Source organism: Chiloscyllium punctatum, chromosome 3 (assembly GCF_047496795.1).
Source record: "Chiloscyllium punctatum isolate Juve2018m chromosome 3, sChiPun1.3, whole genome shotgun sequence".
In the NCBI taxonomy this organism is placed as follows: domain Eukaryota; kingdom Metazoa; phylum Chordata; class Chondrichthyes; order Orectolobiformes; family Hemiscylliidae; genus Chiloscyllium; species Chiloscyllium punctatum.
This window is the reverse complement of record NC_092741.1, coordinates 48,993,173-49,018,347: the sequence shown is the minus strand read 5'-3', so window position 1 is coordinate 49,018,347 and position 25,175 is coordinate 48,993,173. Positions and strand designations below refer to the sequence as shown.

General features: G+C 42.1%; 1 long non-coding RNA gene across 1 annotated transcript in view; it reads right to left on the bottom strand.

Moving 5' to 3' along the window:
• Positions 1–21,030, bottom strand: part of LOC140454611 (uncharacterized) — a 45,983-nt gene extending 24,953 nt beyond the window's left edge. Inside the window, exon 1 of the long non-coding RNA XR_011952722.1 lies at positions 20,944–21,030. This is a non-coding gene — a long non-coding RNA (uncharacterized lncRNA). The remainder of the gene's footprint in view (positions 1–20,943) is intronic.
• Positions 21,031–25,175: the final 4,145 nt, after the last annotated feature.

Sequence of the window (25,175 nt, the reverse complement as noted above, 5' to 3'; positions counted from 1 at the left end):
AGGTTTGAAACTATTGTAATTAAAGTGTCTCTCAGGATGGAAAATTGTTCTCCTTTCTCACCTGGGAGGAAAAATCTTATTGTCTTCAATATGCTTGTTAGATCAGCAACCAAGGAGTGATTCTTTCTCTCTGTCTCTCTTTCTCATAAATTTCACTTCTGTGAAGATTGGCAGTGGGAAATATGAAGACTTTGGGGGATAAAAGCATATATTCTTCACAGATAGTGAAAGTTTAGAGGATTCCAGGAGGAATAGAAGATGGCTGTTTGATCAATCAACTGCAACTGATGAACAAAACGAGAAATAGTGCAACAGAACCAAGAGAACTGAGAACCACATCACCCTCCAAAAAAAAGCTTGTAATGAGCTTTGCGATTGCCATCATATTTTGTACCACACTCACGATCAGTGCAGTACTGCTGAGGATTATCTGAACCATGTGCCAGCATGTTAGGGCAGGGAACTACACTGTGCAGGGTGAATCAGCCAAAGGGGAGAGTACTGTAGTACTTACAACACAGTGAAATAACAGGAGAATTCGACATTCAGCTGAAATTGTAACCTCTGCAAAAGCCCTGTCATCACAATCTCAAGCCTACTTCAGCTTGGGCACTCAGTTTACAGATAGGCAGTTGGATTTTCAAACTGTAATTAATGAATTGGGACTCTTGTGAGGATGGGGTACAATGTTTCCCAGCTAATCATCAGCTCGTCAAACGACATAGGTACTCTTTCCAAAAAAGACAACTCCTGGCTGGGTCTTGAAGCTGGAGTTACCACTATGTCGCATGTCTCATTGTGAGGAGGGGGATGTCTGAATTTGGACGATGTGGAATCTGGATTTCCCAACAATAGGTTGAGATGCGGAGATAAAGTCAGTGGTGTGTTTGTGGTACATGCAGGGTTCTATGCAGTCCGTTGGAGTGAAACAGGTTTTACCTGTATCTGTTTATGCTCAGTACATTGTTTTTTGCTGCACACAATCGGGTCTCTTCTCCATTAGATAATTTGGGTAACCAATTTCTTAAATGTTTTCATTCTGCCAGAGCAGGAGCCTGAACTTCTAGTTTCCTGTCCTTTCCATTTTCTGTCCTATTTCCACACTGACCTCTGTCCATCCCCCCAGCACTACTTCAGTTGAGCTCAATGGAAACTCATGGAACAATGCCTCATCCATCAATGAATCTGTCCAAGTTCAGCATTTGAGTTCAGAAATATCAGATCATAACCTATGCTTCCATCTTTCAGATGGTAAGCATTTGTTATTCTACTATTTCCAATTACACCTTCTGTGGACCCACTTTTTATCTCTTTAATTGTATCAGTACTCTGTACAGCTGCCTATGGCATAATTCCCTAATCTTTCCTGCCTTTCACCCTGTGGAAGGCCTTTTCTTTTGGTCTTTCACCACTCTGCCTTGTTTCATTGCCTCTATTTACTGATAATGCACTGCATCTCCAACCTTTTCCCAATCTGACTTGAAACATTAACTGTCACAGACAATGAGTGTTGTCCAGCGATCTCTGTCTACATTTCACATCTTACATTTACAGAGTCATAGAGATGTACAGCACAGAAACAGACCCTACAGTCCAATTTGTCATACCAAACAGATATCCGAAATTAATCTGGTCCCATTTGCTAACACATGGCCCTTATCCCTCTAAACTCTTCTTATTCATATACCCATCCAGGTGTCTTTTAAATGTAATTGTTCCAGCCTCCACCACTTCCACTGGCAGCTCATTCCACATATGCACCACCCTATGCATGAAATATTTGCAGCTTAGGTCCCTTTTAAATTTTTGCCCTCTCAACCTAAACCTATGGCTTCTAATTCAGGGTTCCCCCAAACCAAGGAAAAGACTTTGTCCATTTACCCTATCCATGCCCCTCATGAGTTTATAAACTTCAATAAGGTATTCAACATCCACTGCCCAAACACTCCAACCATGCTAATATCCTTGTAAATCTTTTCTGAACTCTTTCAAGTTTCACAACATCCTGCCGAAAGGAGGGAGACCACAATTGCATGAAATATTCCAAAAGTGGCCAAACCAATGTCCCATCAGCCGCAACATGACCTCCCATCTCCTATACTCAATGCACTGACTAATAAAGGAAAGCATACTAAACATATTTTTCACTATACTGTCTACCTGAGACTCCACTTTCAAGGAACTTGCACTCCAAGGTGTCTTTGTTCAGCAACACTCTCCAGGACCTTCCCATTAAGTGCATAAGTCCTATCCTGATTTGTGTTTCCAAAATGCAGTACCTCACATGTATCTAAATTAAATGCCACCTGCCATTCCTCGGCCCAGTGGCCCATCTGATCAAGGTCCCATTGTACTCTGAGGTAACCTTCTTTGCTGTCCACTACACCATCGATTTTGCAAGCTTATTAGCTATATCTCCTATGTCAGGGTCACCCGATCTATAGTTCCCTGGCTTTTCCTTACCACTTTTATTAAACAGTGGCACCACATGAGTCAACCTCCAGTCATGCAGCACCTCTCCTGTGACTATCGATGATCCAAATATCTCAGCAAGGGGCCCAACAATTACTTCTCTCGCTTCCCACAGAGTTCTTGTGTACACCTGATCAGGTCCTGAGGATTTATCCAGCATCTCCTTCTCTGTAATATGGACATTTATCAAGATGTCACCATCTATTTCCCCATATTCTATATCTTTCATGTCCTTCTCCGCAGTAAACACTGATGCAAAATACTCATTTGGTATCTCTCCCATCTCCTGCAGTTCCACACATAGGCTGCCTTATTGATCTTTGAGGGGTCCTGTTCTCTCCCTGGTTACCCTTTTGTCCTTAATATATTTATAAAATCCGTTGGGATTCTCCTTAACCCTATTTGCAAAAGTTATCTCATGTCCCCTTTTTGCCCTCCTGATTTCCCTCTTAAGTATACTCCTACTGTCTTTATAACCTAAAGATTCATTTGATCTCTCCTGTCTATACCTGACATATGCTTCCTTCTTTTTCTTAACCAAAACCCCAATTTCTCTAGTCACCCAGCATGCCCCCCTCCCACCAGCCTTGCCTTTCACCCTAGCCTGAACATACTGTCTCTGGACTCTTGTTATCTCATTCCTGAAGGCTTTCCATTTTCCAGCCATCTCTTTCCCTGAGAACATCTGCCCCCAGTCAATGTTTGAAAGTCCTTGCTTAATACCATCAAAAATTAACCTTCCTCCAATTTAGAACTTTAACTTTTAGATCCTGTCTATCCTTTTCCATCACTATTTTAAAACTATTAGCATTTGATCATAAGTTTGTATATCTTTCTAGTATCTACTCCATTTTCTTTTTGTATTCATGGAAAATGAGTGTTCGCCAATCGGTCAGCTGTTTTACATCCTGGCTGATTTTCCTGTTTGCTGACTTTAAATGGAATTTGATGGACCTCAGTTTTTCCCATCTACCAATCCCTATATATTGCGATGCAAAATGGAAATAACCATTTACCAACAGAGCCCAGTCTTCACTAAATGCAAGTCCCAATTATGAAAATTGGATTTTATGAAAATCCAACTGCCTATCTGTAAACCGACTGCCCGAGCTGAAGTAGGCTTGAGATTGTGATGACAGGGCTTTGGCAGAGGTTACAATTTCAGCTGAATGTCAAATTCCCCTGTCATTTCACTGTGTTGTAAGTAGTACAGCACTCTCCCCTTTGGCTGATTCACCCTGCACAGTGTAGTTTCCTGCCCTAACATGCTGGCACACGGTTCAGATAATCCTCAGCAGTACTGCACTGATCGTGAGTGAGGTATGAGATATGACGGCAATTGTGAAGCTCATTACAAGTTTTCTTTGGAAGGTGATGTATTTCACAGTTCTCTTGGTTCTTTTGCACTATTTTTCAAGTTCCATTCATCAGCTGCAGTTGATTGATCAAACAGCCATCTTCTATTCCTCCTGGAATGCTCTAAACTTTCACTATCTGTGAAGAATATATGCTTTTATTCCCCCAAAAGTCTTCATACTTCCCACTGCCAATCTTTAAAAAGGTAAAATTTAAGGGATTGGGACAGAGGTAAAGAAGTGAATCACTCCCTGGTTGCTGATCTAACAAGTGCACTGAAGACAAGCAGATCTTTCCCCCTGTTGAGAAAAGAGACATTTTTTTTCTATCCTGAGAGACACTTTAATTACAATAATATCAAACCCACAAATCTACAGTGTAAAAGGGGTCATGTCTTCCATTTTGCAGAAAGCATTTCCTCAGGCAGTATGATGCAGTGCACCTTTCATTTCACAGTAACAGCTAGCAAGGAGAGCTTATCTCCCATAATGTTTTGCTTTGAGTTTTTTTTATTACTTCAAGACAAGACCCAAGATTTATTTTGAAACGAAATAATAATGTAACTAATCATTCTGTTAAAGTCCTTGTTTTTTATTGGCATGAAATACATGCAGTTTATTGTATACCTGAGACAAAGGGACAGCAAGAAAATAAGTTGTGCTATCGACAACCAAAATTCCTTGAGAACAGGGAGGCAACAAAACAGCTGGATTGCCCAACATGGAAAACATTTTGAGTAGGGTTAATCACATTCCAGAGAGCATTGCATGCTTATTTGGGTGGAAATAGTATGCAAGGGCATGGCGATAAAGCAAGTGCTCAGCTCTGGGCACTTGTTTGAAGAGCCAGGCCAGGCACAATGGGACAAATGACCTCCTTCTATGCTGCAATATTTCTGTGATTCAATCATTTTCCATCCTGTGTGAGCTGTAGCCTAAAGTTGTAGTCTAACAAGTGGTAAGGTTGTTAGGGAGGAGGAGTCAGGTGAGGGCAGCAATAATACCAATGGTGACCAGAAGCAAATTTCCAGGAATACTATCCCAAATAGTACATTGATACATTCAATAGTTGCTCAACTTAGATACATTCAACTCAGTTAGATCTCAAAAAAAATGTTTCTTTAAAGGTTGCCTATGTTGTTCTATATCAGAATGTAAGTTGGGACAGAGTAGGCCATTTGGCCTCTCAAATCTCTTATGCAATTCAATGAGAGCAAGAACTGAGGTTAAACTTCACACACAAAAAAAACACTCTTCCTTGACCCTGACATGTTGGATAGATTTCTTACCTTTAACATCTTACCATAAGATTGAAGCTGACTACAAATATTTAGCAGATAAATGAGGCTCACAAGAGGAGTCTAATGGAACTCCTAAGAACATCAAACTTTCTCTCAGTAAGCAAAGGAAGGAGGAGACAAAGGGCTGGACCTTTAAAACAGATACATGGTATTTTGACAAGTGTTATTATGGGAAAGATGGTACTGACCTCACTTGCATACACTTTCTGTATGTCATAGAATTATAGATGCATGCGCAGAAAAAGGCTTTCAGTCCAATGAGTCGATACACTCATTACTACCACTAGAGGCGCACTAATCCCAATGTTGTGCATTTGTCCCATATCTTTGCATGTTATGATATTTGAAATGCTCATCCAAATATTTTCTAAAGGATGCAAGGTTTCCTTTGCAGAGGAACATGGATACTTTAAGTGAGTGGTCAAAGTGGCAGGTGGAATGCAATGTTAATAAATATGAAGTCATTGTCTCAGTGGACCATGGGGATGCCATTTCATTAGAGGGAGATGACTGGTGGGTAGTTTAATCTGAGGGTCACTGTGCCTCAAGGTTGAGAGGGTTGAATCTTCATGGTAACCTCAGCTGCTGCAGGAATTGAACCCATGTTATTGGTTTAACTCTGCATTGCAAACTAACCATCCAACCAACTGATCTAATGAACCCCCCGTGTGTATAACGTACAGTGACATCAGTAAGAATAGGACTCACACCATGGGCAGATTCTTAAAAGGCTCAGAGTGATGTGGGCAATGGTGAGATTTGTGGAAGAATTAGACAAGAAATCTGCTGATGTCTATTTCAATATTGGGAGGATCTCGTGTCTTCTTTTATGTGTATGTCGAGCAATGAAGCAAGTTTCTTGCTAAGCAGCACATTGCCAACATAGTGGGAGTGATAGCTTGTTAAATGCCTGATTAACATCAAAGCTTTCCTCATTCATATTCAGCTTTCCACCTTACTAAAGTCTCCAAACAAGGTAGACATGGAGAAATAGCCAGAGGGCAATGGAGTGGGTATCTGGCAATGTCAGCCTCCTGTCTGCTCTGAACGACCTTCGTATGGCTTCAGACCAAACAGCATCTCATGTTTTACCAGACAGCCGCACAGACCCCTCGCCCATGGAAATGGCATCTACCAAATACCAACTCTTCACAAACATCATAGCACCGCTCAGATCCAACTGTGGCTGCTAAGAAGCACAGACTTGCTCTGCAGGATGCACCAGCAACTCACATTGAAAGGCTGTAGCAGAGTCAGTTTGCGCCAAAGGAAGGGCATCCAGCTCACAGATTGGACCAGGATGGATCCTAGGGCTGCTCATTTGCTCTCTTAGCATTCGTTCACTTTGTACTTGTGTATTCGTACCATCCTCGGCTTGCCTTGCGTGTTATGCCAATGTGCACATTATTGCTACAGGCAGAGCTGGATGCAGACCAACAGACAAGTTGTTTTGTCTGTAAGGGTCTGTCCATGGATGAGGGGCAACTTGATGTACAGCATACTGAAGTATTAGTTTAATACCTACAACATATGTCAACTGCCTGCATGACAAACACCTTGGCATATTTGTTGAACCAAGTTGTCATGTTGTAAACTGGTGATGGTCAGTACACAATCCAGTCAAGGTGATCAGGAGGTCCTGATACCATTAATTGTGGACATGGTCCACACTTAGTCCAAGAGCATGGCCACAATCAGTCATCAAGGAGAAAGTGAGGACTGCATATGCTGGAGATCAGAGCTGAAAATGTGCTGCTGGAAAAGCGCAGCAGGTCAGGCAGCATCCAAGGAATAGGGGAATCGATGTTTTGGGCATAAGCCCTTCTTCAGGAATGAGGAAAGTGTGTCCAGTAGGCTAAGATAAAAGGTAGGGAGGAGGGACTTGGGGAAGGGCGTTGGAAATGCGATAGGTGGAAGGAGGTCAAGGTGAGGGTGATAGGCCGGAGTGGGGTGGGGACGGAGAGGTCAGGAAGAAGATTGCAGGTTAGGAAGGCGGTGCTGAGTTCAAGGGATTTGACTGACAAGGTGGGGGGAGGGGAAATGAGGAAACTGGAGAAATCTGAGTTCATTCCTTGTGGTTGGAGGGTTCCTAGGCGAAAGATGAGGCGCTCTTCCTCCAACTGTCGTGTTGCTATGTTTTGGTGATGGAGGAGTCCAAGGACCTGCATGTCCTTGGTGGAGTGGGAGGGGGAGTTGAAGTGTTGAGCCACGGGGTGGTTGGGTTGGTTGGTCCGGGTGTCCCAGAGGTGTTCTCTGAAATGTTCTGCAAGTAGGCGGCCTGTGTCACCAATATAGAGGAGGCCACATCGAGTGCAGCGGATGCAATAAATGATGTGTGTGGAGGTGCAGGTGAATTTGTGGTGGATATGGAAGGATCCCTTGGGGCCTTGGAGGGAAGTAAGGGGGGGGGGGGGGTGTGGGCGCAAGTTTTGCATATCCTGCGGTTGCAGGGGAAGGTTCCGGGAGTGGAGGTTGGGTTGGGGTGTGGACCTGATGAGGGAGTCACGGAGGGAGTGGTCTTTTCGGAATGCTGATAGGGGAGAGGAGGGAAATATATCCATGGTGGTGGGGTCCGTTTGGAGGTGGCGGAAATGACGGCAGATGATACGCTGTATATGGAGGCTGGTGGGGTGGTAGGTGAGGACCAGTGGGGTTCTGTCCTGGTGGCGGTTGGAGGGGTGGGGCTCAAGGGCGAAGAAGGAGGCCATCTGGGTTGTATGGTTTTGGAACTCCCACAGCTACCTAGACTACACCTCTTCCCACCCTGCCCCCTGTAAAAACGCCATCTCATATTCCCAATTCCTTCGTCTCTGCTGCATCTGCTCTCAGAAGGACCAGTTCCAAAACCATACAACCCAGATGGCCTCCTTCTTCAAAGACCGCAATTTACCCGCCAGACGTGGTCGATGATGCCCTCCACCGCATCTCCTCCACTTCCCGCTCCTCCGCCCTTGAACCCCACCCCTCCAACTGCACCAGGACAGAACCCCACTGGTCCTCACCTACCACCCCACCAACCTATTGATTCTCCGAGGCAGACCTTTACCTATTCCATTGTCTCCATGTTCTCTCTCTCTCTCAGCACAGGAAGAGCATACCACAGGTTTTTAATATGTTAGTCATTCCCTTTAAAGAATATTAATTATGTCAGGGACCTTACTATACTCCACAGGCCAGGCAGCATCCGAGGAGCAGGAGAATCGACGTTTCGGGCATAAGCCCTTCTTCAGGAACATTCCTGAAGAAGGGCTTATGCCCGAAACATCAATTCTCCTGCTCCTTGGATGCTGCCTGGCCTGCTGTGTTTTTCCAGCATCACATTTTTCAACTCTGGTTTCCAGCATCTGCAATCCTCACTTTCTCCTACTTTTCCCTTTCTGTACTTCCACTGCAATGCAGAGTCATTGCTTTTTAGCTCAGGACTTTGTTTCAAGTCTTAGCTTTGCTTACCTTACTTTTTAATTACCTTATTATTTTGGAACTGACTTTCTCAATCACATCCATGTACGGTTACTTGTTTAAAAATATACACTTCTCTAATTTATGCCAATTTGTAGACCAACCTTAGCAATAATTTCTCACCAGCCAATGAGCTAAAGTTTACCTGTTGTGTTCCTCTTCTTTTTATTTCCACTTTGTTTTGAATTCTGTGCCAGTTGCTTCCTTGCAGGTCTCACTACCTCGCTGAATCCAGTGGTAAGGAAGAATTTAAAAGTACTCTGTCTAAATGATGAGTGATTGCAGAGCACTGAGATGCAGAGTGATCTGGGTGCATTGGAGCTTGAATTGCAAAAGTCTTAGTACAGTGAGTAATTGGGAAAACTCATAGAATGATATAATTTAAGGGGAATTAAACACAAGCATCAGGAGATTATATTTCATTGCATAGTGCCCTGCTGCTCTACTTCTTGAGTATCGTGCACATAATTGGTCATTCAATTTATGAAAGGTTGTATATGTGTTAGAGGCAGCTGGAAGAGGGTTCCCTAAACATTTGCCTCCTACATGGCATGACGGATTGAAATCATCTTGGTTGAAAAACCAACCAAAAGACTGTCAATGGACAAAATTGTGAGAACACATTCACCATCCCTCCCCCGCAACCCCGCCACCCCCCACCTCCCCCACCTCACCGCCACACTCATACAGCTCAATTGTCTAGCTTCACTACCCCTTCCCCTTCCCTGATGCCCCCAGTGCTTGAATAAGACAATACTGTAGATAAACTCACAATGAGTTCCATGGACTCATCTTTAAAACTGCAAAAATCTTTTTCCATAATTTCCTTGGTTTAAAGCAGCATATTTTCCCACCTTTTTTAATCCACAGTGCAAACAATAAAAGTGGCCTTTACAATAAGGGGGACGGATTTAAGTTGTTTCGGTTAAGTACACAGGGAAGATGCGAAGATCTTTTGTTTTGCAGCAGGTGATGATGATCTGGAAGTTGTGACGTGGAGGTGCTGGTGTTGGACCCGTTGGACTCTAACTTGTGGTGCTGTGCAATTTTTAACAATGATCTGGAAGTCGTGCCTTCAAGGGTGGTAGAAATAAAGAGATTAATGATTTCAAAAGTAAATTTGAATGGGCACTTGAAGGAGATAAAAGGAAATAAAGAGTTAGAGGATGGAACAGGCGAATGGAATTGATTGGATTGCTCTATGGAGAGCTAGCATAGCTAGCATAGGCTGAATGGCTCATTTTGTGCTGCACTTTCTCTATGATTCAAGTGCTTGCTTTAGACAATAGTCTATTAGCAGGTACTATTATGGTGTATTAGATAGTCCTGCATAGCTCTCCAATTTTGTGTAGATATATCTGTCAGTGTTTCACAGGTTACTAAAATTCAAAGATACAAGACCTTTAGTACTTAATTTTAACTCCTTCAATCAGAAGTGTGTTATGAAATCCAGTTTTCAATCATTTTTTTCTCTGTAAATCAAAAGGACTTTGTGTCAGCCAGGATTGCTTTCTTGTTGCCTTTCATTAGTCTTGCCTGAACTACAAGCGCTGAACACATTACTCTCTCATCTGAATTCCTTCCGTACAGTCTATTTTTCTTCTTGGTAAAATAACAGTCAATGATGAAAATAAATATTCAGTCACTGTTTCAAACCTGTCCTCTGCATAGCTCTATATCTACTCTGAATCAGCTGCACTCTAAATGGTATTAACATGTCTTTATGGATCCATCGCTGTTTTCATACCTTAGAAAAAACTGAAAACCATTTAGATTTTTTATTGCTGTTCCAATCAGAACAATATCTGTTAACAACTCATATTTTAAAGGGCATTTAACACTTGATTGATGATTGCTACCCCAAGTAATTTAGTCCTAGTTGAGTCATAATTGTAACTATGATTTTAACTTGGTTGAGAGCAAAATCCAGACCACAGGGTCAAATTCAGGTGGTGATCTCTCTGGTCTTTGAAGTGAACAGTACCGAGCATCTTAGGTCCCAGGACAAAATGTCATATTCCAATAGTAAATCCCATCAGGAATTTTGAGGATGGCATCACCACTGGACATGAGAGTCAAAATTCATGACTTGGGAAATTATATATTGAAAAAGACCTGGATTGTTACTTAAGAGACTTAACAAACAATCCAGATCTTTTTCAAGACATAATTTCAGTAATGTCACACTGTAAATTTTTGCTGTAAATTCTGTGTCCTACGATCTTATACTCCAAAATCGCTTGATGAAGGAGCAGTGCTCCGAAAGCTCATTGCGTTCAAATTAGATTAGATTACTTATAGTGTGGAAACAGGCCCTTCGGCCCAACAAGTCCACACCGACCCGCCGAAGTGCACCCAGATCCATTCCCCTACATTTACCCCTTCACCTAACACTACAGGCAATTTAGCGTGGCCAATTCACCTAACCTGCACATTTTTTTTGGACTGTGGGAGGAAACTGGAGCACCTGGAGGAAACCCACGCAGACACGGGAAGAATGTGCAAACTCCACACAGTCAGTCGCCTGAGGCAGGAATTGAACCCGGGTCTCTGGCACTGTGAGGCAGCAGTGCTAACCACTGTGCCACCGTGCCGCCCACTTTTGTTTTTTTCTTCTTCTTTTCCTGTTTCTTTCTTTTTACAAAAGGTTGGCTCGAGGGATGACTTTCAATAGATTGCAGTGAGGTAGCTGCTCTGCTACTTACGAAACCCTGAGCCTGAATCAGGTCGTCTACGAATGATTTAGCACCAGGTTCCCCATGAACATGAGGTGCAAGTCAAGGAGAGAGGCAGCGCCCATACGGCCGCACTCCAGACCAGAATCGAATGGCGATACGCACCGACTGGAGTCGGTTATCCTAGGCCAACCAGTGATCCACGGCGCTAGGGTATTGTTACATTTAGGTGGGATTCTGACCTCGAGGCATTCAGTCATAATCCCACAGATGGTAGCTTCACACCATTGACTCCTCAGCCAAACACATACACCAAATGTCTGAATCTGTGATTCCTCTCGTACTGAGCAGGATTACTATTTCAACAACACACCATCAGTAGGGTAAAACTAACCTGTCTCACGACCGTCTAAACCTGTTGGACCATGATCTGGTGTTGTGTGATTTTTAACTTTAAAGCAGGTTTCTGCTCCTCTGGGAAACTGGAGCTCACTACATGTCAGGGTTGTTGGGGATAAAACCCTCATAACATTTCAATACTATACACACTTGGACTTACAATATCATAGACCAAGTGCATTCAAACGAGATTATACAAGTTGGGTGGTTGTTTTTGACAGGCACAGACACAATGAGCCAAAGGACCTGTTTCTGTGCTGAACACCTCTATGACTGTGTTTTCTGAGCAGAGCAGAACTGAGGAGAAATGTGTAGATCGAAAACCAAAGTAGGGTCTCTTCTTCTTCCCTCTCGATCCAGCTCACCTGATAAGCTTCAAGCTATGTTTCCTGGCTGTGATTATCCCTGCTGAAGACAAAAGTTTCTTAAAAGAATGCAATCTATTTCCTGAGGATCAATCCATTCAGTCACCTACTTTGTTAACTCAAGAGCACCGTAACGATTGAAGTTAGCCTGAAGCCAGCTGAGTCACCAAATTACAAATCTATTCCTCCATATTATGCAGTCTGTATGTGTGGGCAAGTGTGTGTGTCTATTTGAAGGCTAATGTGTGCTCTATTATTTTACTTTATGGAGTTTAAGTGTAATGAAGGTAACCTTTTCCTTTGTTAACCTCAATAAACCTCTCCTTTTTGTACTTTTTGATCAAAGTGTGTCAACAATTAAATCACTTCTGAAATGACTCATTTCTCATGTTCATGTAAAAACAAGTTAAGCTGTTTTGATCAAACAAAGAGAGGGCAAAAAGAAAAGTCATCAACCTACTTTCAGCTGATCACAACACTTGTATAATTACTCACAATATCCACTTACTGTAGAACAGTCCAAAAGTTTCATGAATTTTCTTATTTTCATGGTTGTTCTTATCATTCATTTGGAGGATGTCAGCATCTATTACCCCTACCTTAATGCCTATGGTATGGTCTGCAATGCACACCAAAGATAGTACCATTTACTCTCCTTCTGCTAAACCTTCCCCACACCTTCAGTATTATGTCAGAATTTAAATACTATTGACCATAATCATCTCTCTTTCTTTATCTGACTGATCCATTCTGGCCTCTGGAACATCAGAGATTAACAATACCACCCAGAATACCCATGGAGACCTGCAAAGATCCTGATGCATTGACTCTGTGGGAATTACCTGTGAAGTTTGAACTCTGAAGGACTATTTGTGGGATTCTCCAAAACAAACTGTGGGCAGAATTTTACTATTTTTTGGACTAAGTGTCAGACTCAGTGGAGGGTTTCTCTCCATGAGGTGCAGTGAGTTTTCTCACTGTATCATGCTCACCTTACCTCATAATTATCCACTCTCCTGAATGCCCTCATGGGCCCCCTCCCATCTGATTCTCACCCATTCTCCCCCGATACAACTCACCACTGGTAGGACATCCAGAATGGACTGGCATCCTTAGCACTGGTCTGATCATTAAAAGATATTGTGCATCTGGTCAAAGCGCGATCAATCGATTGCTGCCTTGCACAGTTCCAGACATTTGCCCTGGACATGGCAGACAAGTAACCATTGATGACTTGCTCAATGAATAGGGACCTGGAAGTCCTGCTGGATGAGGTGATGATGGTACAGGAGTCCTCTGACTCCAAACCAAAAAAGGAGGTCAAGACACCAGAGCCTGCCTGGCGAGAAGTTGCCAGCTGAGCTAGTGTAGTCACAGCCAGCTGGAGAAATGGTGAGGAGGGTTTGGAGAAGGTTGGAGTGTGCCCTGAGATACTAGTGCCTCGTGTCTAACATTGAGCTTCTTTCAAACAAGTGATGAGCTGAAGTCACCAGGTACCCATCCTGGTTTTGAGAATTCTCACATTGAGAATTCTGTGTCAAGTTTGCTCTGTGGAATTGGAAGGAAGCTACCTAATAATGAGTTAGGAAGAGCAGTTAATGAGATCATTCACAAATCAGCAGTGTCACATATAATGTGCTAAATGTCATTATAGAGTAATAGCGTCATAGAAATGTACAACATGGAAACAGACCTTTTAGTCCAATTTGCCCATATCAAACAGATATCCTAAATCAATCTAGGCTGATTTGGCCCATATCCCTCTAAGTTCTTCCTATACACATCCAGATGCCTTTTAAATGTTGTAATTTTACCAGCATCCACCACTTCCCCTAACAGCTCATTCCAAACACACATCACCCTCAGCGTGAAACATTTGCCCTTAGGACCTTTTTAAATCTTTCCTCTTTCACCTTACATCTGTGCCAAAGGATCAGTGCTGGATCCAATGTTTTTCATCACTTATTTTTAAAGTTTCAATGTGAATATAGGAGGCATGGCTAGTAAGTTTGCAGATGACACCAAAGTTGGCAGTATAGAGAACACCGAACAAGGTTATCACAGAGTAAAATGGGATCAGATGGACTAATGGGCCGAGGAGTGGCAGATGGAGTTTAATTTGGATAAATGTGAGGTGCTGCATTTGGAAAGGCAAATCAGAGCAGGACTCATACACTTAATACACTAAGACCTTGAGATGTAGGTTTATAGTTTCTTGAACGTGGAGTCCCAGGTAGATAGGATAGTGAAGAAGGTGTTTGGCATGCTTGCCTTTATTGGTCAGTGCATTGAGTGTAGGAGATGAGAGGTCATGTTGCGGCTATACAGGACATTGGTTAGGCCACTTTTGGAATATAGCATGCAATTCTGATCTCCCTGCTATAGGAAGGATGTTGTGAAATTAGAAATGGTTCTGTAAAAGTTTACTACAATGTTACCACAGTTGGAAGGTTTGAGCTATAAGGAGAAGCTGTTTTTCCTGGAGCATTAAAGGCTGAGAGGTGACCTTATAGAGGTTTATAAAATCATGAGGGGCTTAGATAAGGTGAATATCCAAGGTATTTTCCCTGAGGTGGGGGAGTCCAAACCTAGAAGGCATAGGTTTAAGGTGAGTGGTGATAGATTTAAAAGGGACCCAAGGGGCAACTTTTTCACAGAGAGGGCGGTGAGTGTATAGAATGAGCTGCCAGAGGAAGTGGTGGAGACTGGTTTGATTACAATATTTAAAAGGCATCTGGATGGGTATATGAATAAGAGGGTTTAGACGGACATGGGCCAAATGCTAGCAAATGGGACAAAATTAATTTTGGTATCTGGTCAACGTGGATGAGTTGGACCGAAGGCTCTGTTTCTGTGCTGTATATCGCTATGATTCTATGAGGCCCAGGTAAGACTCTATCCTTTGACTCTGAATTACAGTTGGATTTTTCAGGCTGTCCATAGATTGTACAATGGTGAGAAAAATCTGAGTGTAATGCCATGCAATGGTACAATTGAACAGCCTTTGACTCTCCCACAACCCAATCAGACTAGAGCCCACCACCTGGTTGCTCCCTCAACCTCCCCTGAGACCGAGACTTCTGATTGGGAAGTCCTTCCAATCTGACCCAAATCTCAGCTCACCCACCACGCTCCCTACCTACCATCTTGCTGTTATCTCACCCTCCAACCACCATCCGACCTTAGCCACTCACCTTACCCACTTTCCCACATTTCTTAGTCACCCTAATCATTTTTATACCTGTACTTTCAACTATATGCTTACACTAACACTAGTGAAAAGATCAGTGATGTTTGCATGGTTACTAACCAGAACACTGCAGCTTCTGCAAAAAGAGTGATTTCTAAATGGATTCTGCTCTCAACAAGGACTCTCCACTGACTGGGATTGGAAGTTTGGCTGTGCAAATTACAGGAACAAAAGTAAAATTTCTTTCTGTGTTTGGTCAGCATTGGAAAAAAAGTGTTCTGAGGCTGATTGGAAGACTTGTATCATTATATTAGTATAAAATAACAGAAAAGGAATATTAAACTCCCAAACCTGTACAATACTCATTTCCAACTCTGCCATGTTATTTCCATTGACAATTATTAATTTATTTAACTCTTCAGAAATGGCTTGCAGAGTACTCTAACTTTTTAGAGTTATTTTAAATCCTGATGTTGCTAAACTTGAATATTCAATTTTCTTCCCATAGCTGAGAGGTATAGTGATAATTACACTGACATGGTAAATTGGAACCCCAGACAAATATTCTGGAGTCAAACCCCACTATGACAGATGTTGAAACAGAATTTTTTTGACAAAAGCCAACTTAATGGTAACTATGTAATCACTGTCATAAATACCCATGTGGTTCACTAACGTCCCTTAAGGAGGGGAAATCTGCCATCCTTACTGTGTCTGCACTATATGTGACTCCAGTCACACAACTATGTAGTTGATTCTCAATTTCCCTCTGGGCAATTAGGGATCAGTGCAATAAATGCTGGCTGAGCCAGTGATGCCCTCATCCCATGACTAAACTAAAAAAACCCTGTGCTCTTATTTACTTCAAAGCCTCTTCGACTTTTGTCCTCAATTATTTTCAACTATTTTCTCAGTGTCTATCCTGACGGCTTTGTTAGTCTTGCTTTCTCTAACCACAAGCTTAGACTTTGCCCTGACTACTCTGGTGCAGGTCCCCACACAACGACTGGCTTTAATTTGGTGGGAATATAGGAACGTGCGGACAAGAGGAGGCCATTCAGCCCTTTGGGCTCATTATACAATTCAATGAGGTCGTGGCTGATCTGTAGCCTAACTCCATAGACCTGCCTTTGGCCCATATCGCTTAATAGATTGGTTAACAAAAAATTATCGATCTTAGATTTAAACTTAACAACTGATCTAGCATCCATTGCTATTTGTGGAAGAGAATTCCAAACACCTATGTCATCTTGTGTGTCAAAGAGCTTCTAAACATCTCTCCTGAATGATCTGGCATTAATTCTCAGACTATACCCCCTAGTTCTAGAACCTCCAACCAGTAGAAATATTTTATCTTTATCTACCCTGTCTGTTCCTGTTAAGGAAAAGGATGAGGACAAGACTTGCCAATTACTTGTTGACCTTAGGATATTAGCACAGAACTGGAGTTAGACTGGATAATAGTTGACTTCCCTGAATACTAGTTTGATTTTTCAACCAGAGAGCATTGTAGTGAGTTTTCAATTCAGAGCATATTTAGAACATACTCTGAATAACAAAACATAGTGGCATTTGAGTTACATTGTTCATTCGTGTGGCTCAGGGAAACGTACATACAATTGAAAAGAATGGTGGTGCTGACATTTAAGCAGGTTCTCTTGCAAACGTAATTGCTGGTGTATTTTTTTTCCCCACTAGGCTGAGGAGTAGTATATACGGAATAGATTAAGAAGTGCCATCTAAATGGACAGAAGAAAATGCAGAAGGCTGCTTTTAGGCAGGAGCTGAATGAAAGTCCTTTCAGTCACATGAAAAATGCCCCTCAAAATTCGATAGGAGAACAAAGAGTAATTCTCTGTGAGCTGCTGCCTACAAGCAATGAGGGATTTAGTCTCTATGTCTCTGAAGAATTCAAAGAAGGTAAACTTTCATTGTGGCATTGAAGGGCACAGAGGAGAACAAGATAGTGATTCAGTCATTGTTCTCTGAAAGGACTGGAGGCAATGGGCATGAAGGGCATGCAATCTGAAAAAGGCTGATGAATGTAAAGTGGAATTATCAGCATAACAGAGGATGGGTTTGAATGATGAGTGGAAGAAATTGCTGATATCATTCAAGAAAAGAATAGATTACAATAATGAAAGACAGAAAAGAACTTGAGCAGTGATGTTGCAAGGTGGTGTCAACTGATCCAAGAAATGAAATGAGTGAAGTTGTTAGATACCCCAAGTGCTTGGCAAATCCTCAGATGTGGTGGGCAGCAGATTGGAAAATCATCAAAACATTGCCTGCTTTTGTTGAGGCAGTGCACCCACAGTTTTCCAATAAGCTACTGCTATGTTAGGTGCTAGTGTCAGGCAAGCTTTATTTTGTTATCAATCTGGCAATAAACTGATCCTACCAGCACTGTGGTGAAAGGTACCTGAGTCAATGCATGCATCAGTATAATGTAGACTTAAGGGGGCTAGACTTTCAATGACAACTATTGGCTTGTTAAGAGGTTGCTCAATTTGTCTGTCGCTCAGCTAGTATCACTCCAGAATTTGAAAGCAAAAATCAAAAGGGTGGTATCACAGTGTTGTTGCTTTTTGCATTGGAAATTGGACCAAGTCCTCAATTGTTCTCTGCAGTGTAAATAAAAGATCAACACATTTCCAAAGAAGAGAAATAGAGTTTTCCTCTGTGTCTGGAGCAATATTTATTGCTCAATCATCATCATGAAAACAGTTTGTCTGGCTAAATTGCTAAATTGCTGTTTCTGAGAGCTGTTTCAGAGTATGACCAAGAGGTCAGTGTGAGGGGTTGCTTGTGATGATTGAATAGGTTAGTCTGCTTTCTGTTTTTTGTCTGCTCATTTGCAGTCTGCACCATTGGCTCACAGTAATATGAAATGGAGAGCTGAGGGTGTGAATCTCGTCCTCAGCCATCAATCACCATGTCTTTACTTGTGCTTTACTATGGAAACATGGAATCTGGAAAAAAAAAGGTGGCATTAGTCTAAAGCTTCAGAGAAACTTGCAGAAAGCCTAGAGAGTGCAGGCCCACCAGAAAAATAGCTCCACCATCTTGTGAATACCTTGAGAATGTTTGAAGGCTAAGGGAGTAAAACCTGACAAAAGAAATCTGGATTGGAGCCCAAAGACAGGTTGAAATTATCTACCAAGCAAGACCTGAAGCCAAACCAGAGCTAAACAAAGAGCTCTGCATTACAAGATGATGAGAGGATTAGATAAGGTGGACAGTGACAACCTTTTTCTTCAAATGGTGATGGCTAGCACGAGGGGACATAGCTTTAATTTGAGGGGTGATAGATATGGCACAGATGTCAAAGGTAGGCTCTTTACTCAGAGGGTGGTAAGGGTGTGGAATGCCCTGCCTGCAACAACAGTACACTCACCAAGTTTAAGGGTATTTGAATGATCATTGGATAAACATATGGTTGATAATGGAATGCTGTAGGTAAGATGGGCTTCTGATTGGTTTCACAGGTCGGCACAACATCGAGGGCCAAAGGGCCTGTACTGTGCTATAATGTTCTCTGTTATATTACTTTAGAATCAACCAGGGATGCTTAGCGGGTTGGGGGTAGCCTGAATAGGTAGCCTAGAGTCTCATAACTAATGTCCAGGCTTGAGTCCTGATGAGGATACTCCAGCTTTAGTGCATAATGGGAGACAACAGTTCTGGGTTTTAAGTGGGAATTAAGTTTTGGGAATTGATACTGTCAGCTCCATACAGTTGTTGGAGGGACCATTGACTTTGCATGGGTCAGCCATCACCCACAAAAGTTAGGCAGCCCCCAATTGGTAAGATGCTGACCCCTGACAATCCATCTGCTTAGGTCAGTGCTTGGAGGTAAGTGTTTCTGCTTGATAAATTTCACACCAGGCAAACCAACAATAATCTCTTTACTGGCAAGCCGAAACATCAAGATCTTGTGGTCAGGATTTGCAGACAAGTTGTAGCTGGTCATTAATGCACCCAAGGCAGCTGGAGTCAACAAGGAACAGGATAAGTTGAGTGTTTACAGAACCTTCCTGCAGGAGACCAGGCTGGTCAAAAGTGGATTACAGAAAGAAAAATATTGTACATTACCTAACAGGGGAAGGATTCAGTAGAAATTCATTAGCAAAGTTCATGTTTTGATGTAAAGATAGCTCTACTCTCAATGCTAGAACCCTCTTCACCATCCCAAAGAGGGTTCAGAGAATATTCTCTCCGGGACTCAATAGCTTCAGAGTACTAATGTTCCAATTCTGTCCCCCATTACGAAGAAAGACAGCAATGCCACAAGGAGATTGGCATTGCTATCAGTGGAATCCCTGGAACAGAACATCTTTACTCACTGGTGGATTTCGATGCAAGAGTGAGTGCAGATCATGAGACATGGAAATCCTGTTACAGCCCTCACGGCATGGGAAAGCAAAGTGAAACTGATGCTGACTATTTGCTGCTGACTAAGTTCTATGGTACTAGCACTTTCTTTCAGAAAAGGTCATGTTGGAAATATCTGAGATTAGGGCATTCACACCAGATGGATCGGATTGTCATCAGACATGACACTGAATAGCAACAATTCACAAGCATCTCCCACTGCATGACACAGAGCACTAGGGTTAGGGTTCAATCCTTGAAGCTTTTTCATTCGGAGTAGAAAGTGTCATTGAAACAGCATCAGCACTTGACTTGATTAAACAAGAATTCTCTTACAATCCCACACAAAGTGCAGAAGCAAAGTGAAACATGCTTCAAGATACAGTTTACACACATTCTCAATCTGTGGAAAGCAGGAGTGCGATAACATTGACTGGCATGAGGCTTACATCATGAAAATGGAACCTGCTCTTGTTAATTACAAAAGGTATCTGGGTAGGAAAGGCACTGAATATGTTCAGAACTGGGAAAAGTCCAAGAAATCATTAAATCCACAGGGAATGCTTGAAGCACATATGAAGGTATCAAAAAGGCAACAGGTTTACGAGCAAAACAAATGACTCAATTGAAATCAAAGGTGGGGAAGTCATTACAAATTGCAGTAAATAGCTGGACAGTTGGGGAGAATTAATTGGCCTGGAGATGGGTCTGCTGACCAGCTCGACTGAGCGAAAGAAAATGATGGGAATACAGGTGGGTTAATAGTAGAGTAGCAAATTAAAAGTCTGTCTCCTGTGGAGCAATCTGACCCTACTTGTCTTTCTCCAAATATCCTTCATGACCTTAATTGAACTTTTATTATCCAGAAAGCTGGTTCACTGAGCAGGTCAATCCACCTTTTTATTAACACCCATCCTACCTCGGACCCAAGGGGAAGCACAGGTCTGAATGTCAGCAGGCATGAAGATCTATAAGCTACTCTCTTGGTCCCTTTACCAGTGAACAAGATTACAACAAGGTTAGACAATGTTAAAAGATACAAACATTACTTTCGATATCTTAGAGATGTGCTGCATTTCAAGTCATTGGAGTTGTACTCAGCAAAACTATTTCTGGAACAAATGCATACAAGTGAACTATTTAACTGTGCTTCCTTTTAATATTCCCAGTACATGAGAAAAAAAAACATATCAAAATCAGTCACATTAAATATTCTAATTAAAAATGAAAGATATCACACGAAGACAGATTTGAAACAATTTTTTAAACTGCTCAGTTATCAAAGGCTAAGTGTAATGCAGGGAAAATTGGAATTTGAACATGTTAAAATACTGAGAAAACCATTTTACTTACCTTTTAAAAGTCTTCCTGTCTCCGTTTCATGGTTCATGCCGGCACTCATGCAGCTGGTCTGAAACACAGTAGCTGCTGAACTCCAGTCGTCTCACTGAAAATGAAAGAAGTTAGTCAGTGTACTGGTTTCTTAATAGGGGGTAAGCTGATTAGAGACCCACTTCCTCCCCTGCCCCACCCCCTACCCCCAGGCAGATGGTGGGGGGCAGAAACAAAAGAGAGATTATGCCACCTTGTTTATATTCTAATTCAACTGGGAACAAGAAATGTCTCTGACTTCTAGTCTATTATGAACACTACTCATGCCACGTCACAAGTCAATGGGCTGCCAGCCACCATGAAAGACTTAGCGTCAAGGTCACATTGAGAGCCTCTGTGAGTGATTATAGCTACAGTTATGTTAAGATCAGTGTAGAATGGGACTGTAATATGGTGATGATCATCTTGTGCTGTTGCGTACACAGGTGTGGAAAGTAGTGTTAAAAGAAATAAATGTTTTCGTGCTGCTTCAGAGTCCGTCTCTCATTTAAACCACTCTATAATGTAACCCAGAACTACAGGTGGCACTGCCTGAGGAGATCTGTGTTATTGGTTTATAGAGTATACACAGCATGATGGAGAGCAAACAAAGGATGCAATCAGCAATAGAAACTACTACAAACTGGATACTGTCCAGTGAGATGGGAACAGCCATCAGCAGGGATTGGGAAGCCAAAGAAACCCAGGTTGAGTTACTAAATCTCTATCTCCTCTGTGTGCCCACTCACAAAATTATAACATATTTTCCCTTTTGATTCTTCAAAGGCTCAGAGTGACCAAAAGACCCCTCCCCACCCCCACAACTGTCATTTCTAACCACAATTTAATCTCTTCTAACTTTTGATACCAGTAGATACCAACAGCTCTACCTTCTTTAGCAGAGACCATTAGTTAGTGCAGAAAGACTGGATGAGGGCAATTCCTTTACATTACATCATTGAAAGCCCTCAGCCTCCCAGGCTGTGTATCCCTGATATGAACTCTGTAAACTCCGACGCATCCTCCACAAAACAAATTCTTTGACCTAGTTTTGGCTAACTATATTCAATAATTCCTGCATTCACTTGATATTTGAAGACATTAAATGTGTGTTTTTTGATCTTATCGAATTGTGTTCTTGGCTTTGCATTCAACAGTTCTCTGAAATCTCCCAGTTTGTCCAGTTAATTTTCAATTCATCCTATTTCTTCAACTTTTTCTCTGTTCACCCCTTGCATACTCATTCCATCGAGATCAAAACTCATCCTAATGTTTTATATTCTTACTCATTTTTTCCAGAACTAAAAATAATTTCATACCCTGACCGAGGTTTGACATATGATCAAATGTGCATATTCTGCGTAACAGTTCATCAGATTAAAACACAATGTGATATCAAAACACATGTCATATTTTTCAGATTCACATTCCCTTTTTGTTCAAATCCTTCCAAGGGCCCGACCTTCTTATCCCACCAGTGACTAAAAAGTACCTGCACTGAGATAATAGTGGCCTCACCTGCATTCCTGATTTGAATCAATTCACCATTGGAACCTATTTACCTTCCTCAAATCCTTAGGATTCCTACTGTGTAGGAAGAGGCCATTTAGCCCATTGAGTTCACATCTACCCTCCAAAGAACTTCCCACCTAGCCCCAGCCCCTTAATCAATCCTTGTAACCCTGCATTTCCCATGGCTAACACATCTCTGAGCACTATGGGTAATTTAGTTTGGCCCAGATGTTGAATTACCATAGAATCGCAGAAATGTTCCTGTAAAGAAAACAGACATTCAACCTACCATTCCTGTGCCAGCTGAATAAACTAACCCCCCCCCCCCCAACCCATTCTAATCCCATTTATCAGTTCCTAGCCTGTCATCTTGCAGGTTACAGTGCATTAGTTGCAGATCCAGGTTCTTTTTAATTGGATTGTGTGTTTCTGCACCACCACTCAGGCCCCTGCAACTCTGCCATTCTCTCCATAAACTTTCCTACCTCCTCAATAAAACATTGTCTTCACCGTGGGTAGTTAGGTCCTGACACTGTCACCCTCTGGATGAAAACATTTTTCCTTGTGTTCTTTCTAATCCTTCTACTGGTCACTTTAAACTTGTGTCCCCTCCTTGCTAGGGGAAACAGGTCTTCCCTCTCCACTCCTTCCAAGTCTGTCTTTGTTTGCTGCACCTCTATTAAGTTATCCATCAACCGACTCTATTCTAAGGAAAATAACCGTAGCCTATACAATGCATTTCTCATTCCTGCAATTTTCAAGCCCAGGTAACATTGTCATTAATATCCTCCTGTGTTCTCTCCAGAGCAAATGTGCTTTTCATGTTTTGTGATGACTTGAACTGTACACAACTCCAGCAATGACCTAACCAGTGTCTTATATAATTCCGGCATTACATCCCTGCTTTTGATTTCAAAACCTCACCTAATGAAGGCAAGTATCCCTTCGGCATTCTTTAACATCTTATCTACTGGTCAGCCAATACTAGAGTCTATTATAAAAGATTTTAATAACAGAGCACTTGCAAGATAGTGACATGATTGGAAAGACTCAACTTGAAAGGGAAATCATGCTTGATAAATCTACTGGAATTTTTCAAGAATGTAACTAATCGAGTTGATATGGAGGAGCTGGTGGATGTAGTTTACTTGGACTTTCAGCAGGTACCACATTCGAGATTAGCATGTAAAATTAAAGTGGGTTGTGGGTAATGCACTGACATAGATAGAGAACTGGTTTGCAGATAGGAAACCAAGAACAAGAAAAAATGGATCTTTTTCTGAGTGATTAGTGGGATACTGCAGGGATTGGTGTTCGGACTCTAACTATTCATAATATATATTAATGATCCACAGAATCCTTATACTGTGGAAGCAGCCGATACAGACCCTTTGAAGAACACCCCATCCAGACCCACATCCCACCCCTGTAATCCCCATGGCTAACCAACCTAATCTGTACATCCCTGGACACTACGGGCAATCTAGCATAGCCAATCCACCTCATCTGCACATCTTTGGCCTGTGGGAGGAAACCCACACAGACACGGCATGAATTTGCAAACTCCACATAGATAGTCACCTGTGGTGGGTATCAAACCAAGGTTCCTGGAGGTGTGAGGTAGAAGTGCTAACCACTATACCCACTGTGCCATGATGTAGCTGCTTTTACGACCTCTCTGAAAGAAAAGCCAAGGACAGCATAACTTTGTTAAAGGATCATCATCATCACAATGGTGGAGGAAGTATAATGGGGATAAATGTGAGATATCCATTTTGGTATCAAAACAGGAAGGCAGGATATTATTGGAATTAGGGCAGATTTGGAAAGGGTGGGGTGCAAGTAGACTTGGGTGAATTGGACACTGGTTGCTGAAGGTGTAGGTTCAGCAGGCAATAAAGAAGACAAATGATACGATTGCCTTCACGGCAAGAGGATTCAAGTATAGGAGCAGGGATGTCTTGCTGCAGTTGTAAAGGGTCTTGCACCTGGAGTATTATGTGAAGTTTTGGTCTCCTTAGCGGAGGACAGATGACAGTTCTTTTATGGAGGCAGTGTAACAAAGGTTTATTAGACTGATAACTGGGATGGTAGAACTCTGGAATGAAGAGATACAAGAGCCGTTAGGACTAAATTCACTAGTGTCCAGAAGAATAAGGGGCGGGGGTGGGGATGGGGATCTTTTGTAAACTTATAAAAGTCTCATAGGACTAGACTAGAGAATCCAGAAGCAAGGGTCACAGTGTGGTGGTGCAGGTATGCAATTTAGAATTGAGATTAGGAGAGATTTCTTCACCTGGATGGTGTTGAACTTGTTGAATTATCTGCCATAGAAAGTGGTTGAGACCAAACCATTGAATGGTTTTCTAGAAGGTGTTAAGTGTAGCTTCTATAGGGCTAAAGGGATAAAAGGATATAGGGAGAAAGCAGGAACAGGGCACTGAGTTGGATGATCAGCCGTGATCATAGTGAATGGCGGAGCAGGCTCAAAGGGCTGAATGGTGTCCTCCTGCTCCTATTCTCTATGTTACTATGCCCTTTTACTGGATGTAGGTTTGCTCACTGAGCTGGATGGAACTTTTACTTTCAGGGACCTGTGGCCATGAATTCTAAGGCCTCTTAGTTCCTTTACCTTCTCTCAATGCCCTCCAGTTTAATGTGTATCTCATTGTGTGGATTGTCACCCCAAATGCACCTTTTTG